Source organism: Lissotriton vulgaris, chromosome 2_1 (genome assembly GCF_964263255.1).
Source record: "Lissotriton vulgaris chromosome 2_1, aLisVul1.2, whole genome shotgun sequence".
Lineage (NCBI taxonomy): Eukaryota > Metazoa > Chordata > Amphibia > Caudata > Salamandridae > Lissotriton > Lissotriton vulgaris.
In genome coordinates this window covers 1,905,815,175-1,905,834,193 of record NC_141687.1, presented here as the reverse complement: position 1 = coordinate 1,905,834,193, position 19,019 = coordinate 1,905,815,175, and the positions used below count along the sequence as shown (strand labels likewise).

General features: G+C 49.1%; 1 protein-coding gene across 1 annotated transcript in view; it reads left to right on the top strand.

Annotated features, from left to right (window-relative positions):
• CHD2 (chromodomain helicase DNA binding protein 2) overlaps nucleotides 1–19,019 on the top strand; it is a 1,340,517-nt gene that overhangs the window by 773,143 nt on the left and 548,355 nt on the right. The gene's annotated exons all lie outside the window — the stretch shown is intronic.

Genomic DNA, 19,019 nt, shown 5'->3' with positions numbered 1-19,019 from the left:
TCAAGAAACTACTGTCCACGAAAGGAACTCTCGACTCTTCTCAAGATTTCTCCCTTGTGACTAAGGAGTAGTCACCCTGCATCCGCAGGCACCATCTAAGAACTCTACGGTTTGCTGCACGTCCTTCCTCCGGAATCCGACTGACCAGCTCGACGAGACCCGGCTTCCCTGGCACCTCTGACCTCTACCTACCTCTACAGCTAAGCTGAGAACCGTAGGTGCGACGAGACCTCGAGGGACCGGCCGTCATCAGAACTGCACGACTTCTATCCAGCACGACCGCCGAGGGATCCTCTGGTGAGTGCTTTGGGGTCTGAGAAGCCCCGACCCTGAGCAGCTCCAGCACCGAAGTCCAGCCCCCCAACATCCACGAGATCTGCGTGGGGCCCTTCTGCTTTTTGGCTGCTCACCGCGTTGTCTGGCTACTAGCCCGCTGGCTTGTGGCCATCCCGATGACGACCAACGACAACAACACTGCTAGTCTGGTTGCTCCAGGCTGGCCCTTGCTCCCTTCCACAAGAGGAGCACCTCGGACCCTCCTGGTCCACTCCAGACGCCATTTTAGGTCCACAGCGTGGGCTTGAATTTGCCAAGACTTGTTGCCCCAATCCTGGGTCCAGCGACGTCGACAGCATCAACCATCGTGGGACAGCTCGCACCTCCATCCTGGTCGCCGACAAAGCCTCCTGGTCCGTGAGACTGCAGAGCCCAGCGTCTCCCACTCACCTGGTCGAGGTGACTACCATCCGGTGCCATCCTGGTGCCCATCTGATCACTGGCTAGTGATTAAGAACTTGGTCCCCTCTGCTTTCAGGTGTCTTCCATCTTCGATCCAGGCTTGGATCCACCGAACAATCTTCACTGGTCCCCTGCCAGCAACTCCTTCTTTCAGGCTCCTGGTTCGTCAACGAGGATTCCCGACGTCTTTTCAGACCTATGCAGCCGCAGCCCCTCGGCTACGTAACTTCGGCATTTCGGTGCCCCAGCATAGCCTCACTATCCAAGGGTCCAGATCCACTTTCGTTTTCAACCTACCTTATCGGGTTCGCCCGAGAACACTAACTTTGCTTTTACTAGCCTCCATAGACTTTGTCCCGCATCCCGCGTGAGAGTGCACACTCTGCACCTGAGTCCCCTAGGCCTCCTACTAGTAATCTGAAGGTTCAGTAACGTAGTCCTAGCGATTCCAAAGCCTATTAGTCCAGTACTTACCTGCTAGTAATTTTGCATTCCACTTTCATAGTATATTGTTTTTCATGTCCCTCGGGCATTTGTGCAACTTAAAGTATTTTCGTAAGAGTTTTGTTGTGTGCTTAGTACCCTGTTCTCATAAAGAGTACAGGGCTGTTGTGATCTAAATAAATACACTGTTTATTTTCATAACACTTGTGTGGTGTCCTTTCACTGGGTGTTCAAGGGGTATATGTGATGGTATAACAGCTGGCTTAACACGCCCTCTAGAGTTTAGCCCGAAGACTGCTCTTGTCCATGCTACTAGGATAGCTGGTCTATCGGTTGACTTACAACCAATCACCATAAGGGTTGTTTAGACTGATACATAGTGATCACTAGAATAGTGAACACTGAATATCAGGCCAACTTCTCACATTCTGGACCACAGAAACCAAGAGTCTTCTAGTTGAAGTCAGAGATCGAGTTTTATTGGCTGCAACCAAGTAACAAGCGTCCTAGAATTACAACAGCACGGGTCGTAAGTTCTCAGGAGACTGTTCGTTTTTACAGAACCAGCCTTCTCCTTATATACAAAAATAACAGCTGCAGGCGAGAATTCTTGAGTTTACAATATGGTCATATACATGTTCCTACAATAAGGCAAAAAGCGAAGTCATGACGACCAACCCATATTTTAGATGTCCAGTTCGTGATGGATTACCCAGCCAGGCCCAGAACTCCCATCATATATCAATGAAAACCCCAATAAAACCGGGCACCTCCTCGTCGTAAAACTTAGCCATAAACAAGGAACATGGACAGGTGTATGTGTGTAGAAAACATGGTCTGTATGTAGTGAATGGTTTATGGCATGTTATGCATTGATGCTATCTTATTCGGCCACTGGGCGAGGAGCTTCCCAAACAGGTTTGGCAGGAGGCAGTGGAGTCAGTTTGGCCAGGTCATGGGGAAGTCAGCTAAGGTGGACGTGTCCTTTCAGATCAAACTCGGGCTCAATCAATTGACTATATGAGGGCAAGCCATAAGATGGATGCTGTTCTCAAAATGGAGTCCGAGGGTTCAGAATGGAAACCATGATTTAAGGGTGTAAGCATCACTCAATCATGACGCAAATGTATAGGGATAATGTCCTACTCATTACCGGTCTGTAGACACCAAATTCGTCATGGTACGACGATATTTTGTGACACGAGTGTTGGACCTCGGTACCATATCACAGCAGGGTCCAGAATTTCAGAACCACAGACCCTCCTTTTGCCCTCATATTAGGCAATAACTCATGCTAATCGGAGTCCAAATCTGTATTAATGAATTCATGGAGATGCTGCTGTAGCATCATTCTGTTGCTCAATTCGTCCCTCGACACAGGCTTCCTTACACATGAAGTAGCACAGAGGCCACATATTGCAGGAGCGCACTGTACAAACAGGCAGAACATAAACAGAACGGCTAAGATCATCCCAACGAAGATCAGAGTCTTCCATCCCCAGGCAGAGATCAGTTCCCAGAACCACCCTAGCACGGACCAATCCCCTTTATCCACATGAAGGGAATCAGAGATTTTGTGCAGTTTGGAGATGGCCTGTTACACTGTTGGAGCATTATCAGGGATGAAAATGCAACAACTGGATTGGATCACCCTACATACACCACCACGGTCTGCAAGTATGACATCTAGGGCAACCCGGTTCTGAAGAGTCATAAGCCGGTCCGACTGGAGCTCAGCTGTCAAATTACTAAGGGCACCGGCCGTTTCGGTCACGGCGGATTCGACTACCCTTGTTAACTGGCGAATGTTCCTGCTGTTCACCATAGGCCCCCAAAACGGCAGAAAACCCTTTGCGAAGTCCCCAAACTCTTGACCCGCAGTGTCGTCTTGACTCACGACACCCCTAGCTGTCCTTGTCCGATGGTAATCTGCCCCGGCCGTATGTGTGGGTGGCAGCAGAAACGAGACAAAACATGTGCCCAAGAAGTCAGGGGGCAACCATGTGTATGCTTGGTCATGGCAGATGAAGTATGTACCCTTAGCTGCTAAGAATGGAGGGGAAGTTCGGGATGCAAACACATACGTTTCCGTGCATACGCTCTTCCCCAACTGTGCTTTGGGATCCCTGCCAATACCTTGCAGACATAGGTGACCTCGGTGGGGTACTATCCAAACCGGGGAGGATTTCTTTGTTTTCTGGCTCTTACTCAAGGAAATCCCATACTTAGTGATGTTCCATCTACTGTACGGGGTAAACTCATCCTTGGGAATCGTTCAATATGTGTCGATATCCCTGCTCATATTCCTTATTCCTGCCACTAGTGCCTTGTTGCTGGAATTGCTCCGTGTGGGACGCTGGGGATATGGTTCTATGGCAAACAGGAATATTGTCTGGAAAGCCCACAGAGAACCATAGTAACTGAATGGCAGGACGAAGTAAGGGATGCCCTTATCTGTTGTGTATGGCACAAGTCCACATATCCAACAGTTTGATGTGTTCATTATAGACTGGTGCTGGTGTAGGAGCTGAATGAATGAGTTATTTACGAATTCTAGTCTTCTGGCGGACTCGTGTTCAGGTAGAGGGTGAAAGGAGTGTGTAGGAACAGTAGGAGGAGGCGTGGGCTGAGTGTTGTTTACAAAGGTAACTTGAAACGTGGATAGAGTATAGGCAATCAAGAACATCGTTATGCTACACAACATTAAAATACATAGTATCAGAAATCTTTTTTTGGCCATCACTGTGCATATTTTCTTTTTAAAGTTCGTGGATCTAGCAGGTCTCTCTACTCTTGGGAACTCCATCCTCTAGTTGCTGCCCGCGGTGAGAGTTTGATTCTGCCAAGGAGTGCTTTCTGTTCAGTCCGGGGTAATTCCCTCAGACCAACCAGAACCGTTGACCTAAACGTCCCCAGCTGCACTCCCCAGACTATCAACCGCGACCCTAGCAGCAGAACCGGATGGCGGTTCGAAAATCAAAAATGAGCAAATTCCCTGGGCGGGAGAGCTGTAACATCAAAAATAGTTCTTAGGGGAAAGGTCTTATCAGTTTGTTTTCACTAGTTCGTTTTGTCTTGGCCTTAGATTATACCGTTGTTTCCCAGGTACGGTGTGGTCTTCAAACAATGTTTCGGGTTCTGTAGTGTCCAACTGCATTGACGGTGGCACAAATCCTTGCAAAATACGATCACTCTCTTTTTCTGTACCAGTTCCTTTCAATCGTGCATCGCTGAAGGGTGCAAAGCGCGGTACGGACTCGGTCTCAGAGTCAGCGATTCCCTCCTGGACCCACCAGTCTTATGGAAGAGGCAGAGGGACCCGTTTACAGTGGGTCCCGTGGATCCAGTTCTTCTTTCCTTCCACCCGAACGGCTGATCTTGTGGAAAGAAGGACGAGGTATGGCCCGGTCCACCTGGGCTGTTCGTTCTTTGTTCTCTGAAAGTTCCTCACCAAGACCCAGGTGCCAGGTTCAATTGCGTGACCTGGATCATCAGATGCTGGTGGAGAGGAACTGTGAACCTGTTGGTGTAAAACACGCAATTTAGTTGTCAATTCGTGTAAATAGTCAAGCAGTACAGGATGCTCTATTTCGCTTAGCTTCCTAGGCCTTGGCACACCCCAGATGTTAGCTGGGCGGCCAAACACTATCTCGTACGGGCTAAGTCCTAATCTAGAATGGACAATCATTCTGGTAGACAGGAGTGCTAAAGGCAGGGCGTCAGGCCATTTAAGACCTGTGCTGGCTTGGATCTTGGCTAGTTTGAGTTTTAGAGTGCCGTTGTAGCACTCTACTAAACCTGCTGATTGGGGGTGATTTGCAGCGTGAAACTTCTGGTGTATTCCTAGACACTCGCACACTCTCTTCATCACTCGTCCCACAAATTCACTTCCGTTATCACTCCAGACCATTCTAGGCATGCCAAACCTAGTCAAGTCAAGTCATAAAATTTATATAGCGCACTACATACCCAGAGGGTTTCAAGGCGCTTAGGAAGGGGAGGAGGATTATTTGTCAAAAATCCACGTTTTAAGCTGTTTTCTGAACGCTAGGTGATTCTGGGTGAGGCGAAGGTAAGCGGGGAGTGAGTTCCATGTTCTGGCAGCCAGGTATGAAAAGGATCTGCCTCCCATGGTGGTCTTGTTGATGCGAGGTACAGTGGCGAGGGCTTGGCTGGAAGAGCGAAGTTGGCGGGAGGGGGTGTAGAAGGACAGTCGAGAGTTGAGGCAATCTGGTCCGATGTCGTAGAGTGATTTGTGTGCGTGGGTAAGCAGACGGAAAGTAATCCTCTTATTGACGGGTAGCCAGTGGAGGTCTTTGAGGTGACCAGAGATGTGTTCGTTGCGTGGGATGTCTAATATGAGCCTGGCCGAGGCGTTTTGGATTCGTTGTAGTTTCTTCTGAAGTTTAGCGGTGGTACCTGCGTAGAGGGTGTTTCCGTAGTCCAGTCGGCTCGTGACCAGGGCATGGGTCACTGTTTTCCTTGTTTCGGTGGGGATCCAGCGAAAAGTTTTTCTGAGCATGCGAAGAATGTTAAAGCAGGAAGAGGATACGGCGCTGACTTGTCTGTTCATAGAGAGTGAAGAATCCAGGATGACGCCAAGATTCCGTGCGTGGTCTGTCGGGATGGGTGCATTTCCGAGGGCTTCCGGCCACCAGGAGTCGTCCCATGCAGAGGGGGAATTACCTAAGATGAGGACTTCTGTTTTGTCTGAGTTCAGTTTCAGACGGCTTTGTTTCATCCATTCGGCGACTTCTTTCATTCCGTCGTGTAGGTTAGTTTTGGCGGTGCTGGGGTCCTTGGTGAGAGATAGGATCAGTTGAGTGTCATCCGCGTAAGAGATGATGTTGAGGTTGTGTTGGCGGGCGATGGCCGCGAGGGGGCTCATGTATACGTTGAAGAGGGTGGGACTGAGTGAGGAACCTTGTGGTACGCCGCAGATGATTTCAGAGGCCTCGGACTTGAATGGTGGGAGGCGGACTCTCTGGGTTCTTCCGGTGAGGAACGAGGTGATCCATTCCAGTGCCTTTCCTTGGATTCCGATGTTTCTGAGGCGTTGTAAAAGGGTGCTGTGGCAGACTGTGTCGAAGGCTGCAGAGAGGTCGAGGAGGATGAGGGCGACTGTGTCTCCATTGTCCAGTAGAGTTCGAATGTCGTCTGTTGCTGCGATGAGGGCGGTCTCAGTGCTGTGTTTGGCTCGGAAGCCAGATTGTGAGGGGTCGAGTGATTTGTTGGCTTCGAGGAAGGCGGCGAGCTGGTTGTTGACAGCTTTCTCGATGACTTTGGCCGGGAATGGAAGAAGCGAGATGGGGCGGTAGTTTTCGGTGGGGTCTGCTGTTGGTTTTTTCAGAAGGGCGGTGAGTTCAGCGTGTTTCCAGTCTTCTGGGAAGGTAGCGGAGTTGAAGGAGCAGTTGATGACGTCTCGGAGGTGCGGAGCTATGATGGAGTCTGCTTTGTTGAAGATGTGGTGAGGGCATGGGTCTGTGGGGGATCCAGAGTGGATGGAATTCATCAGGCGGATGGTGTCCTCAGTGGAGATTGGGTTCCAGGCATTAAGGGTGTTAACGAGGGGAAGATGGTCGGCTGATGGTAGGGTGGGTTGGGTTCCGGGTTGGTTGTCAAAGCTGTTGTGGATGTCAGCAATCTTGTTGTGGAAAAAAGAGGCTAGGGAATCGCAGAGGGTTTGAGAGGGGGTGATGTTGTTGGAGTTGGCCGAGGGGTTGGAAAATTCCTTGACGATGTTGAAAAGTTCCTTGCTGTTGTGGGCGTTGTTGTCAAGTCGATCCTTGAATGCTGTTTTCTTGGCTTTTCGGATCAGTTGGTGGTGAGTACGGATGGCGCTTTTGAAGGCGTCCTTGGTGTTGGTGGATGGGTCTTTTTTTCCAGGCCTTTTCAAGGGAGCGGCACAGTTTCTTGGAATTCTTGAGGTCATCGTTGAACCATGAGGCCTTCTTGATGCCAGGTTTGTGTTGACGTTTTTTCAGTGGTGCTAAGGTGTCGGCGGTGTTGGATAGCCAGAGGGTGAGGTTGGAGGCGGCTTCGTTGGCGTTAGAAGAGAGGGCTGGGGAGGTTTGAAGGAGTGATGTGGAGATCTGCTCCGTGGTGATTTTGTTCCAGTTTCTTTGTAGAGTTGGTTGGAGGTGGATGGTGGGTTTCGGCTTGTTGTAGGTGAAGTGAACGCAGCTGTGGTCAGTCCAGAGGAGATTCGTAGTGTGGCTGAAGGAGACATGGTTGCTGGAGGTGAAGATGGGGTCGAGTGTGTGACCTGCGATGTGGGTGGGGGAAGTGACCAGTTGTTTAAGTCCGAGGCTGGCGAGGTTGTCCAAGAGGGTGGCGGTGTTGCGGTCGTTGATCTTTTCAAGGTGGAAGTTGAGGTCTCCCAGAAGGATGTAGTCTTTGGAGGGGAGTGCGTGTGGAGTGATGAAGTCCGTGATGTCTTCACTGAATTTTGCGCGGGGTCCTGGTGGTCTGTAGAGGAGAGTGCCTCGGAGTGTGGTTTTGGGGTCGATGTGGATCTGGAAGTGAAGGTGTTCGGAGTTAACTGCCAAAGCCCTTGACAAGGGCTTTGGCAGTTGACAAGGCAGTGTTGTCCTTAAGGGGATACGCTTCCACCCACCTGGAGAAGGCGCAAACAACAACAAGCACGTATTTCAGATTGTTGCACCTCTCCATGTGGATGAAATCGAGCTGCAACACCTCGAACGGATACGTTGGAGGTGCGAAATGACCAGCTGGAGTTGGGGTCCCCCTACCGGGATTGAACTTCAAACACACTATACAGTTCCTGACCAAATTCTCTGCGCATTTTGGGATACCACTATTCTGCCACACTGGGGCCAACAATTTACAGATTCCTTTTGAACTAAGGTGAGCCATTCCATGGGCCATCGTCACCACTGCAAGCACATATGCATCGGGTAGCAACCATCGTTGGTGCTCTGATAATTCAACCCAACAACCATTCGCGTCCAGTCTACCCTTGCTTTCTCTCCATTCATTCACCTCTTTTTCGGTGGCATCAGCTTGTATGGACTTCACACTTTCAATAGTGTCCTCACACATACCCACATCAGCAATCCATCTAGCAGGACCTACAACATACATCCGACTCATTGTGTTCCTTGCAGTCTCTTTCGCAACCTCGTCTGCAAATGCATTCCCACGACCAACATCATCTTGAATCTTTCTGTGTGCACTGCATTTTATAATCGCAACTTGTAGTGGCAAGGTCAGTGACTCGAGGAGCTCCTTAACTAGCTGACCATGTTGGATTTTTGCACCATGTGACGTCAGGAACCCACGTTCACGCCACAATCTTCCAAAACTATGGGCCACGCCGAAGGCGTATTGGCTATCATTATATACATTCACTCGTTTTCCTTTTTCCAACACACACGCTCTTGTAAGTGCAACCAACTCTGCTGCTTGCGCAGAATTGTGCGGAATGCGCGCTGCCTCTACAATCGTGTGCAATGTTGTTACAGCATATGCTGCAGTCGTATCACCATTTGGTAATTTGAAGCATGAACCATCAACCCATAAAGTATCATTACATTCAGGAAGGGGAGTGTCCTGCAAGTCTACTCTCCCTTTTGTCTCTTCTTCTGTCCTAAAGCAGCAATCATGTTTTCCAACCTCATCTGTCTCTGCCGGAATAGGCAATAGCGTAGCGGGGTTGAGTGTGTCACACCTCTTTATGTGTATGTGACTTGCTAATAGTGTCAGCTCATAGCTGGACAGTCGAGCACTAGTTAAATGCTGTGTTTTCGTTCTGTTTAGTAAAATGTCTACTGCATGTGGGACCATAACGATCAGGGTATTATTCATGACTAATCCAGCAGACTGTCGAATACAGACAGCTGCTGCAGCAGTGGCCCTCAAGCAACTTGGTAATGCCTTAGCTACAGGATCTAGGGTTGCTGAGAAATATGCGCATGGGCGCTGTTTGTTCCCAAAGTATTGTGTCAGGACTGATAATGCGCAACCTTCCTTCTCATGGACATATAACGTAAAAGGCTTACTGTAGTCGGGGTTGCCCAACACAGGAGCCGAACACAATGCATCACGCAACTCGTGGAAACTTATCTGACAATCTTCAGACCAAGGCATAGGATCGGGTGTGTCTTTATGGATTAGTGCCAGCAAAGGTTTAGCCAATAGGGAGAAGTTCAGTATCCATTGTCTACAGTACGATGTAATGCCTAAGAAGGCACGCACTTCTCTTTGTGTCCTTGGGGCACTCAATCTTGCAATTGCCTGTATTCTTTCTGGGGTCAGTCTCCTTCCCTCCTTCGATAAGATGTGACCTAAGTAGGTCACTTCTTGTCGACAAAATTGCAGTTTTGAAAGAGAGACTTTGTGCTTCATGTCACATAAATGACGCAACAACGACAATGTGGCTTGCTTGCAAATCTCTTCAGTATCTGCAGCGATCAGCAAATCGTCTACATACTAAATCAGAGTCGCGCCATCAGGTAGAACAATCGTATCAAGTTGTGTTTTCAGAGCCTGACTGAATATTGATGGACTCTCACAGTAGCCCTGAGGAGCGCGTTTGAAGCGGAAGCTTCGTCCTCCTAAATTGAAGCCAAAAATATCTCTGCTCTCCTCAGCAATCGGGATGCTGAAGAAGGCGTTCTTCAGGTCAATCACCGAAAACCAAGTGGCTGAAGCTGGAACCATAGTCAATAGTGCAGTAATGTCAGGGACAACTGGAAATTGTGGCACAACAATCTCATTCACTTCTCTGAGATCAATCACAAATCTGTACACAGGGGCCTGTGAAGGATCAGTACGCTTTAAGACAGGCAGAATAGGACTGTTACAAATGTTGCCCGTTATCTCTTCAATGACATCTTTCTCGATCAGATCGTAAATAATCGTCAACAACGCTTTCTCACATTCGCTAGAGATCTTGTATTGTGGAATACGTGGCAACCTAACATTGGCTTTCAATGTTATGATATACGGTGCTATCTCCAAAAGACCTACATCATTAGAACCACTAGCCCAAAGTATATCTGGAAGAGATGACAATTATTATTATTATTTATTTATTTAAAATATTTATAAAGCGCGACTGTCACCTGGCAGGTATCCTGGCGCTGGTAGCTACTCTTGTGGTTTATTGACGGGGGTGAGATGAGGCTGGCCAATTTTTATAGGGGTGGGGGAAAGAGCCATGTTTTGATACGTTTCCTGAATGGGAGGAGATGAGGGATATGGCGAATGTCGACAGGTAGACTGTTCCATAGCTTGGCTGCAGCTACCCTGAACGATCTTCCTCCCATCCTGGCCTTCTTACATCTGGGCACTCTCGCAAGGCAGGCAGTTGTGGACCTAAGTGTTCTGGTGGGGGTGTACCAGGAGAACAGACGTTGGAGAGGTCTCGGTCCTACTCCATGCAGTGCCTTGAAGACCAGGCAGAGGGCCTTGAAGGCAATGCGTTGCCTCAAAAGCAACCAATGCAACTCGGCCAGTGCGGCAGTGGCCGAGGATCTCCTGGTCCATCCGAGAGCAAGTTTGGCTGCTGCCGACTGGACTCGTTGGAGTCTGTCCAGCAGTGTCGCAGGAGATTCAAGCAGCAGGGCGTTGCAGTAGTCAAGGCGACTAAGAATAGTACACCTGACTACTAGTGCTCTGGCGGAGGGTGGAAGTAGAGGCAAGAATTTGCGCAATGAGCGCATAAGGCCAGAGCAAGTAGCGACTGTTCTTGAGACCCGTGTTTCCATGCTCAATTGATGGTTTAGCATGACGCCCAGGTTGCGAACGGTGGTAACTGGTGGGGGATTGTTGGAGTTTTCCGGGGGCCAGAACTCAGCGGGCAGAGGGCGGGGTATGCGACTAGCAGGGCTGTACATCACCTCGGTTTTCGAGGAGTTGAACTGAAGTGAGTTCCGGTGCAACCAGCTTGCCGTGTCTCGTAGACAGTCATGGAAGGCTTGCAAGGGGATGGGGTCTTCGCCTTCCCACGAGAGAAGGAGCTGGGTATCGTCCGCATAGTTTACTGTGGTCATGTTATGTGACTTGATTAACGTGACCAGAGGTTTTAAGTAAACATTAAAAAGAATCGGACTGATAGAGGAACCCTGGGGAACACCGTGAGGGACCGGGGAGAAAACTGATTGGAAAGGGGGAAGGGAGACAGCCTGTTTTCTGTCGGTAAGGTAGGAGTGAAACCAGATCAGGGCCGTGCCGTCGATCCCTGCCTCTCTCAACCGCTCGAGCAGGATCCTATGATTGACAGTTTCGAATGCGGCAGACAAGTCAAGTAAGATCAGGGCCAATTGGAATATTCTCCTTTGCCAAATACATTGGAGAAATCACTTTCTTACCAAGTGTAAGTTGTACTCCAGAAGGAGATCAGTACAAGGTAGCATATAATCTCTTTAACAAATCCAAACCTGATAAATTTTCGCCACAACCTGTTGTAAGGATGAGGGGTGCTTCTAATTCGCATGGGCCAACAGAAAGGGGCATAGGACTAGAAATCGGGTTTCTAACAGGGGCGCCAGAGAAACCTACTGAAACATTCATTTCGCCTGACAAAGGTGCACCAGAAAGTTTGGAGTGCATAATCGAACTTTTTGTAGCACCAGTATCCAGCAGAAATGGCTCTGACACTCCTGATGTAATCACCTAGACATAGGGTCCATTCTGATCTACTGGAACTGAAACAACTCCCTCTCTTTGTCCATGGCTGTCCTAGCAATTGTTACCCTCATTCTCGTTTTCTGCGTAGTAGTCATCAGCATAGTACTGAGCTGACCTAGAAGACGCATTATTCTGTTGATCAAAGCTATTCATAGAATTCTGAGGCTGAAAGGAAGTGGTGGTCTGGGGGAAATTTCCACGGCCCCTACCCCAAGGAGCCTGTTGAACACCTCTACCTCTTGCACCGGAAACCCCATTTAGGCGTCTTTGCAATAGGCACACTGATTCGGGCCGTACGGCAAACGCTGATGGGAAAATTTGTTTCCTTGCGGGTTTCTCGAATACTGCTGTGGCTGTTGGTAATTGGCCTGACTAGGAGTGCGAGGCGGATAGGCTTGCTGGAGAAGAACTTTAGTTTTTAAATCTTTAGTCTTTTTATCTGCCTTATCTAGCTCGTCTTTGCGCCTATTTTCGTAGTACTGGGCTGTGGCTAAAATCTGCGCTGACGTGGAAACAGCCCAAGCACTCTCTGAATCTTTCAATTTATTGCACAGTTCAGGAAGCAAATTATGTACAAATTTATCTACAAACAGTCTTTGACCACCTTCGGTAGCCATATCCTGACCACTATGATCGACGAAAGTCTCTTCAAATCTCGTGAAAAAGTCAGACACATTCTCATCTTTCTTTTGCTTGCACGCAGACAACTTGTCCCAATTTACACGCAATTCAGGCATTAAAGTCTTCATGTACGTGATAATTCTACCAGGAAGTTCAGCTATTAAAGGCTCAGGTTTGGAACCACCAACTTGTCTAGCATCTGCAGCAGTAATATTAGCCCATGTGTCACCCAATTCTTGATCATGATCTGCATGACAAATTTTACTCCATAAAGGCTGTGGAACGACGTTCCCAAACAACATGTCTACATCTGCTAAATTCATTATACATGAGCTGGCAGTCTGTGATAACTCCTTATAATACCCTGCAGGATTTTTACGTGGATCAGGTAATGTCTGCTTTAGTGCTAAAACTTCAGATCTTTTCCAGGGGACATGTACCCATACACGCTGGAAATGCGGCAGAATGGGTGGATTTGCATTCGCATCACCTTCCCTCCAAACTGGAGGAACTCCTCTCATAGGGTACTGTCGCGCCTTTTTCCTACCTTACAAATCATCCTCATACAGTGATCTAGACACGTTTCCTTTACTCCTATAAGATAATAAAAGATCTATTGCTTTTTCAACATCGGCACCTACAATCATGCCTTCATAGAACTTAAAACGCATACAAAATAATTCCTGCATTTTGCGTTTGGGATCGTTTGTCTCCAAGTCTTCGCAAAGATATACGCACATTTCCTCGAATACATATCTCTGAGTGGGTGCATCCCATTGTCGGAAGACTTCCATAACAGACTGAACATCATATCTAACAGGGTCAGTAACCCATTTGCGTGCTAATTCATTCAGCACTTCTCTTTCCTCATAATCGGGCAGTTGACTACGCAACTGTCTACGTCCTGTTTTAGGGGTCGTTTTAGGCGACCCAAAGAAAGGTGAGAACAGACCAGTGACAGTACTTGCCACTCTCTGTCGAATAGAAGGAGAAGCTTGCGGAGAGGCAGATGTGCCGGAAAAGACAGGCTGATGTAAAGAGGAAGTCGAGGCAATAGCAGAGGAAGTCGAAGCAGTAGCAGAAGTAGTATCAGGATAAACAGTTGGAGCAGTAGGCAAAGTTGTAGAAGAAGTAGACGGAGTATGTAGCAAAGGCGGCGGCCCTTAAGAAGGCTGCGCCGGAGAAGTAGGAACCAGCGGAAGAGGAGCTGGTGCTTGTGGAAGAGCTGCATTTCGTGCGCCAGGGCGCGGTATAACAAAACGCTTCGGGGGTCCAGTAATACTCGATGTGTATGGGGGTGGTGAATTCAATAAATGGGACATTAATGGATCTTTCTCGGGTGTTCCCTTTGTCTTGTCCTTCATGGGGCAACATCGGGTAGCATTTATCTACTGCTAGTTTCTTGCTTCTGAGCATTTGTTCACTTTCCTGCTCTTCCTCATTATCCCTGTATGCAATGGCAGCTTGCACCATCGACATACCTCTTTTATTTTTCTTAGCTAATTTCATTTCTTTCTGTTTGGCTTCTTTGCGCCATAAGCGAAAAGAGTCAAACATCGCCGGCCGGGCTTTCTTCTTGAATAGTTTGACCTTGAGGTTATCTAAAATTTCTGCGTCAAAACTACCATATTGGGGCCATTTTAAAACACCATCTTTTCTGGTGTATTTTATCCATACCTCATTATATGTGATAGGGCCTACTCCGTGCTTGCTATATAACTCATATGTCGGAGTTCCAATCGGAGGAACCGGACACGAATCCTCTAATCGGGAGTCCTTACTACAACCAAGACAAAACAAGTTTCCAAGTCTGCTAAGACCAGTCATCTTTGCTCACTAGTCTAGCTTCAAACTTCAAGGGATTATCTAATTATGATACTCTCGTGAATACACGAATCCCTCGGTTTTGGCGCTTGCAAGTTCCAAACAAGGTGTACCTTAAGGATACCAAAGACTAAGAACCAAACTAAGGACTAGGAGACGCTCCACTTATACTTAACTGAAGTATTGAAGATCGGTGACGTCACTAGAAGACTCGTCTATCGTTTCGCTCTACCAAGGATCACTGGGTCCAAAACAGGGTGATAGTCAGGGCAGCAGTCCTAGGCGCCTTCAGGCCGCGCGAGTCCATCTGGGAACTCGTAACGGGTTGGCAGCTCCGGTCCCGGCGCCGTCGGGTGCTTCGGCCCCGATGCCGCAGGGCCCCGTAGGATCCAGGTCTGGATCCGGGTCGTCGCCAGTCAACCTTGCGACTCAGAGGGTGTCGCCCACGACGCCGTCCCCGCACAACGTCATCCCCAGTCCCAGCCCCGGTCTGACGTCGAACCGGCGCCGCCTCCGGCGTTAACAGGTGAGCAATTCACCTACGACCCGGCTCCATCATTTTTCCCTGACTATCAGGAGATGGATGACGAGGAGGACTGGGAGGGGTCTGATGACCCTCTGTGAGCCAGGACTGGGCAGACGAACTAGTGGAGGACAGTGGTCTGGACACTTCGCCCAACACTGGATTTGTCTCTCCTCCTTCCGTGGCTACGGAGGAGGGGCTGCTTACAGCGTGGTGTTGAACAGGGCTGCCAATGCCTTGGCTCTTGAGCTCCCTGTCGCGGCCGTGAGGATTAACCTCCTCCTTGAGGTGCTCAAACTGCAGGCAAGCTCCTCAGAGCCTCTACTGCTGTTCAACTAAACCCTCACTGACGTTATGTTGGGCACCTGGTCCAAGCCCTCCACTGGCCTCCCTGTGGATCATAACGTGGCCCAACGCCACCGCCCGGCTCCGGGTGACCCTAGCTTCCTGTCTGTTCACTGCACCCCAGAGAGCCTGGTGATCCAGGCCTCTACATCCCAGACCGCATTCCCGACCGCTCCTCCGGATCGGGAATCCAAAAGGTACGATCAGCTTGGGAAGAAACTGTTCTCCTCCTTGAGTCTGGGGCTGCTGTCTGTTAACACCACCTGCCTTTTGGGCCGTTACACCCACTCTCTGTGGGATACGGTTGCAGAGGTGCTGCCACAGTGCTGGGAGGAGGCCCTGCCAAAGCTCGCCCAAGCCTTTGCGGAAGGGCGGGATGCAGCACGCTATTCCATACGGTGTGGACTCGACACAACAGACTCGCTGGGTAGGACGATTGCACCGACTGTGGCGGTTCGCCGCCATGCCTGACTGAGGTCCACCAACTTTTCGGGGGATGTCCAGGCCACCCTCATGGACATGCCCTTTGATGGCCGTCGCCTCATCGGCAACAAGGCGGATAGTGCGCTTGAGCGTTTCAAGGACTCCAGGACTACGGCCAAGTCCTTGGGCCTAGACCAACGCCAGCAAACTTCCGCTTTTCGCTCCTTTCGTGGCCAAGAAAGGGGCGCCCCCACACGTCCAGCCAGCCAAAGACCGCAGACCCAAGCTCAACGCGGTCGCGGACGTGGTTACCGCCATGGCGGTACCGGGGGACACCAGCAGGGTCAGTCCACACCCGCCCCTGCAGCATCTGACTCTAAGCCTTCCTAGTCCGGCATTTCAGGCCCATTTGTCGCCAGTGGGGGGGAAGGGTCCGCCATCACCTCCCCCACTGGCGTACCATCACGTTGGAGAGGTGGGTGCTGCAAATCGTCCGAAGGGGCTACTCCATCCTCTTCGAGGCGACCCCTCCAGCCATGCCACCGCATGTCGGGGGATCACTTACAACTTCTGCAGGAGGAAGTTATGGCCCTCTTGGCCAAGGGGGCCATCGAGCGCGTTCCTGGGCCAGAAGTAGGACGTGGTTGCTATTCCCACTACTTTCTGGTACCCAAGAAGGGCAAACGATAGTCAACTGCTTCCTCCGGAAGGAGAAGTTCAAGATGCTCATTCTGACCCAGGTCTTGCCTAACCTAGACCCTGGAGACTGGATGGTGGCGTCGGACCTCCAGGACGCTTTTTTTTTTACATCCTTGTCCTGCAGGCCCACAAGCACTACCTGTCGTTCACAGTAGCACAGGAGCATTTTCAGTTCATAGTGTTAACCGTTGGACTCATCAGTGGCCCACGGGTGTTATCAAAAGTGATTGCAGCAGCTCTTTGAAGGTCAGGGGTTCCAGTCTTCCCCGCAGCCTTCAAGAAGCTTGCGGTACCAATCCACCAGGGCCAAGGCTGTAAAGGCTGTGTTAGCATGCATAGTGTCTGTCCCAGACATCTGTCAAGTTGCTACATAGGCTTCTGTTCACATGTTCAAAATGTACTACTGCCTCATCATCTCGGTACACCGAGAAGGGCATTTTCCACACTCAGTCATGCAGGACGTATTAGTGTCAGCCTGTTCCCAGACTCCCCACCTTGGGAGGTACTGCTATGGTGTCTGTTCACAAGGTGAGTAATCTGTGGTTTTAAGTGTCCATCAGAAAAAACAACTACTTACCCTTTATACTAATCTTTCAGGTGGATACTTTATCTAGCCCCTCTCCTTCCCTTCTACCTCCCTGTTCTGCAAACTGAACTCTTTACCATCTAATAAGGTCCCAAACAAGAGATCTGAATACTGGCATACTTAAACACCTTCAAGGTATAAATATGCCTTCACTTACCATGGCAAACCATGGTTCGGCTGCCTACTTGCATGACGTGGCTCGCCACGGCAAGTTTGGAAGGAAGTCAAGTCCCCGCCTGACGCACTGACCAAACGCTGTCATCCTCCTTGCAGAGAATCCAGCTCCAGTGTTTCTGACTCCCCTTGCGGGGTGTTAGAGATCGAGACCCGGAAAGAGATTCCAATCTCACTCATTCTAAGGTGTGGAGCGGACTAGAACCTGGAGGGACTTTTGGCAAATCTTGGCAACTATAGCTAAACTTGACTACAGCTAAACAGCACCTATGTCTTCCCACGTACTACACAGAGGGACTTTTGGCAAATCTTGGCAACTATAGCTAAACTTGACTATAGCTAAACAGCACCTACGTCTTCCCTCGTACTACACTTCGGTTGGGTACACTGGGGTAGGATTATTTTAGAAGCACCAGATGAGTATTTTAGCCTGTTATTTATGTATGTATTTTTATGAATATATGTCATAGCTACAAGACATGCTATTGCAGTATTATTTTATCTTACTGCTAACGCTGTACGTATTACACTTCGCATTCTGTCCTACGATTATAGCAATTCATATCTCTTGCATGAGAAATAAGTCTGTTCAATAAACCGTTTTTATTGAAACGCCCGTCTCCCTATTTCTGTGCAAACTTTGTAGAAACGAAGCATGCACGAATGACTCAGTGAAACTGTTATCTATTGTTTCCACGATTCCGAGACTGTTCCGATTCGAAGGGAAACAAAGTTGTCATGTTTATGTGCTTGTCAGAAACGAATCCCTTCTTGTTCATTCAAAAAGTTTCTAGTGACCTCGGAGTGAGCTGGCACACACAAGTTTACACAACTTTAATGTTCTCAATAGAGGCATACTGACCTCAGTCCTTTGCCACAACTATAGTGTATATTATTCCAATGCGCAGAGCCTATCAGGGATATTGGATCTACACTACAGTAGAATATGCCCATCAGTGTGCGGGGACCACAAAATGCTTCAGTTTAACAATCTAGCATCATTTAATTTTGAACTGGAGATAGATGATAAAGTCTGAGTAGGTGCAACCTCAATAGTATAAAGATGAGCAGCTGCACTTGGAACAAATTTATACCTCTCAATTACAGATAAAATTAAGGAATAGAGAGCTGTCATGTTAAAAGTGCATTAATTTGAAAAACACGCAGTGCTCCTTTTAAGAGAGAGCACGTTCCATCTCCCTGTTTGCAATGTACCAGTTTCCCCATTTGAACCTGCTGTGAGAGCCATGACCTTGCACAATTGCTGCGACTGAGGAACAGCGAGAAATTTACATTTGAAAGAGAATAAACCCAAATGGCATCCGAAGCCTTAGACAGTGGATTCACATTCCCTGGCTGGAAAATGTGCAGAAATGCAGATTCCAATTCCAAGTTTTTCTTTACCACAGATGGAAGTGCTGCTTTACTAGAGCTGGTGTTTGCCTGACAGCCAGTTTCTTTGTGGTGAGATGGATAGCACCTGAAGTCTGCAGCTTCTGCTGGAGGAGCTGAGTCTTCCTATCTGATAGAGACTACTAGCCGCAGATTCCTTAACATAGAATTATCCCCAGTCGTGAGACTGGACCCGGGAAACTTTTTGCCACAGCATCCCCGCGCGCCGGGGGGATGGCTCCACGTGACATAAGTCCCACCCCGGCGCGCCTACATCAGTTTTTCTCCTTTTCCGTGTGCAGCGTGGATCCGGTTTGTGTTCTTGGCCTGTTTCAGGTGTTCCGTTTTCGTTTCTGAAACGTATTTCTGGGAACAGTGTGCGAATGCCTTCGGGCTTTAAGACGTGCTCATCTTGCGAGCGCCAGATGTCTGCGACTGATCCTCACCCCCAACTGCATGTGGTGTATGGGGGAGCACCACGATTCTACAGATTGTGAGGCATGTCAGCAGCTGAAACCGATGGCCCAGCGGGAGCGCCGAATGACACTCCTTTCGGCACGCATGTCCAGGTCGGCTTCGTCACGTGCCAGTCGCCCG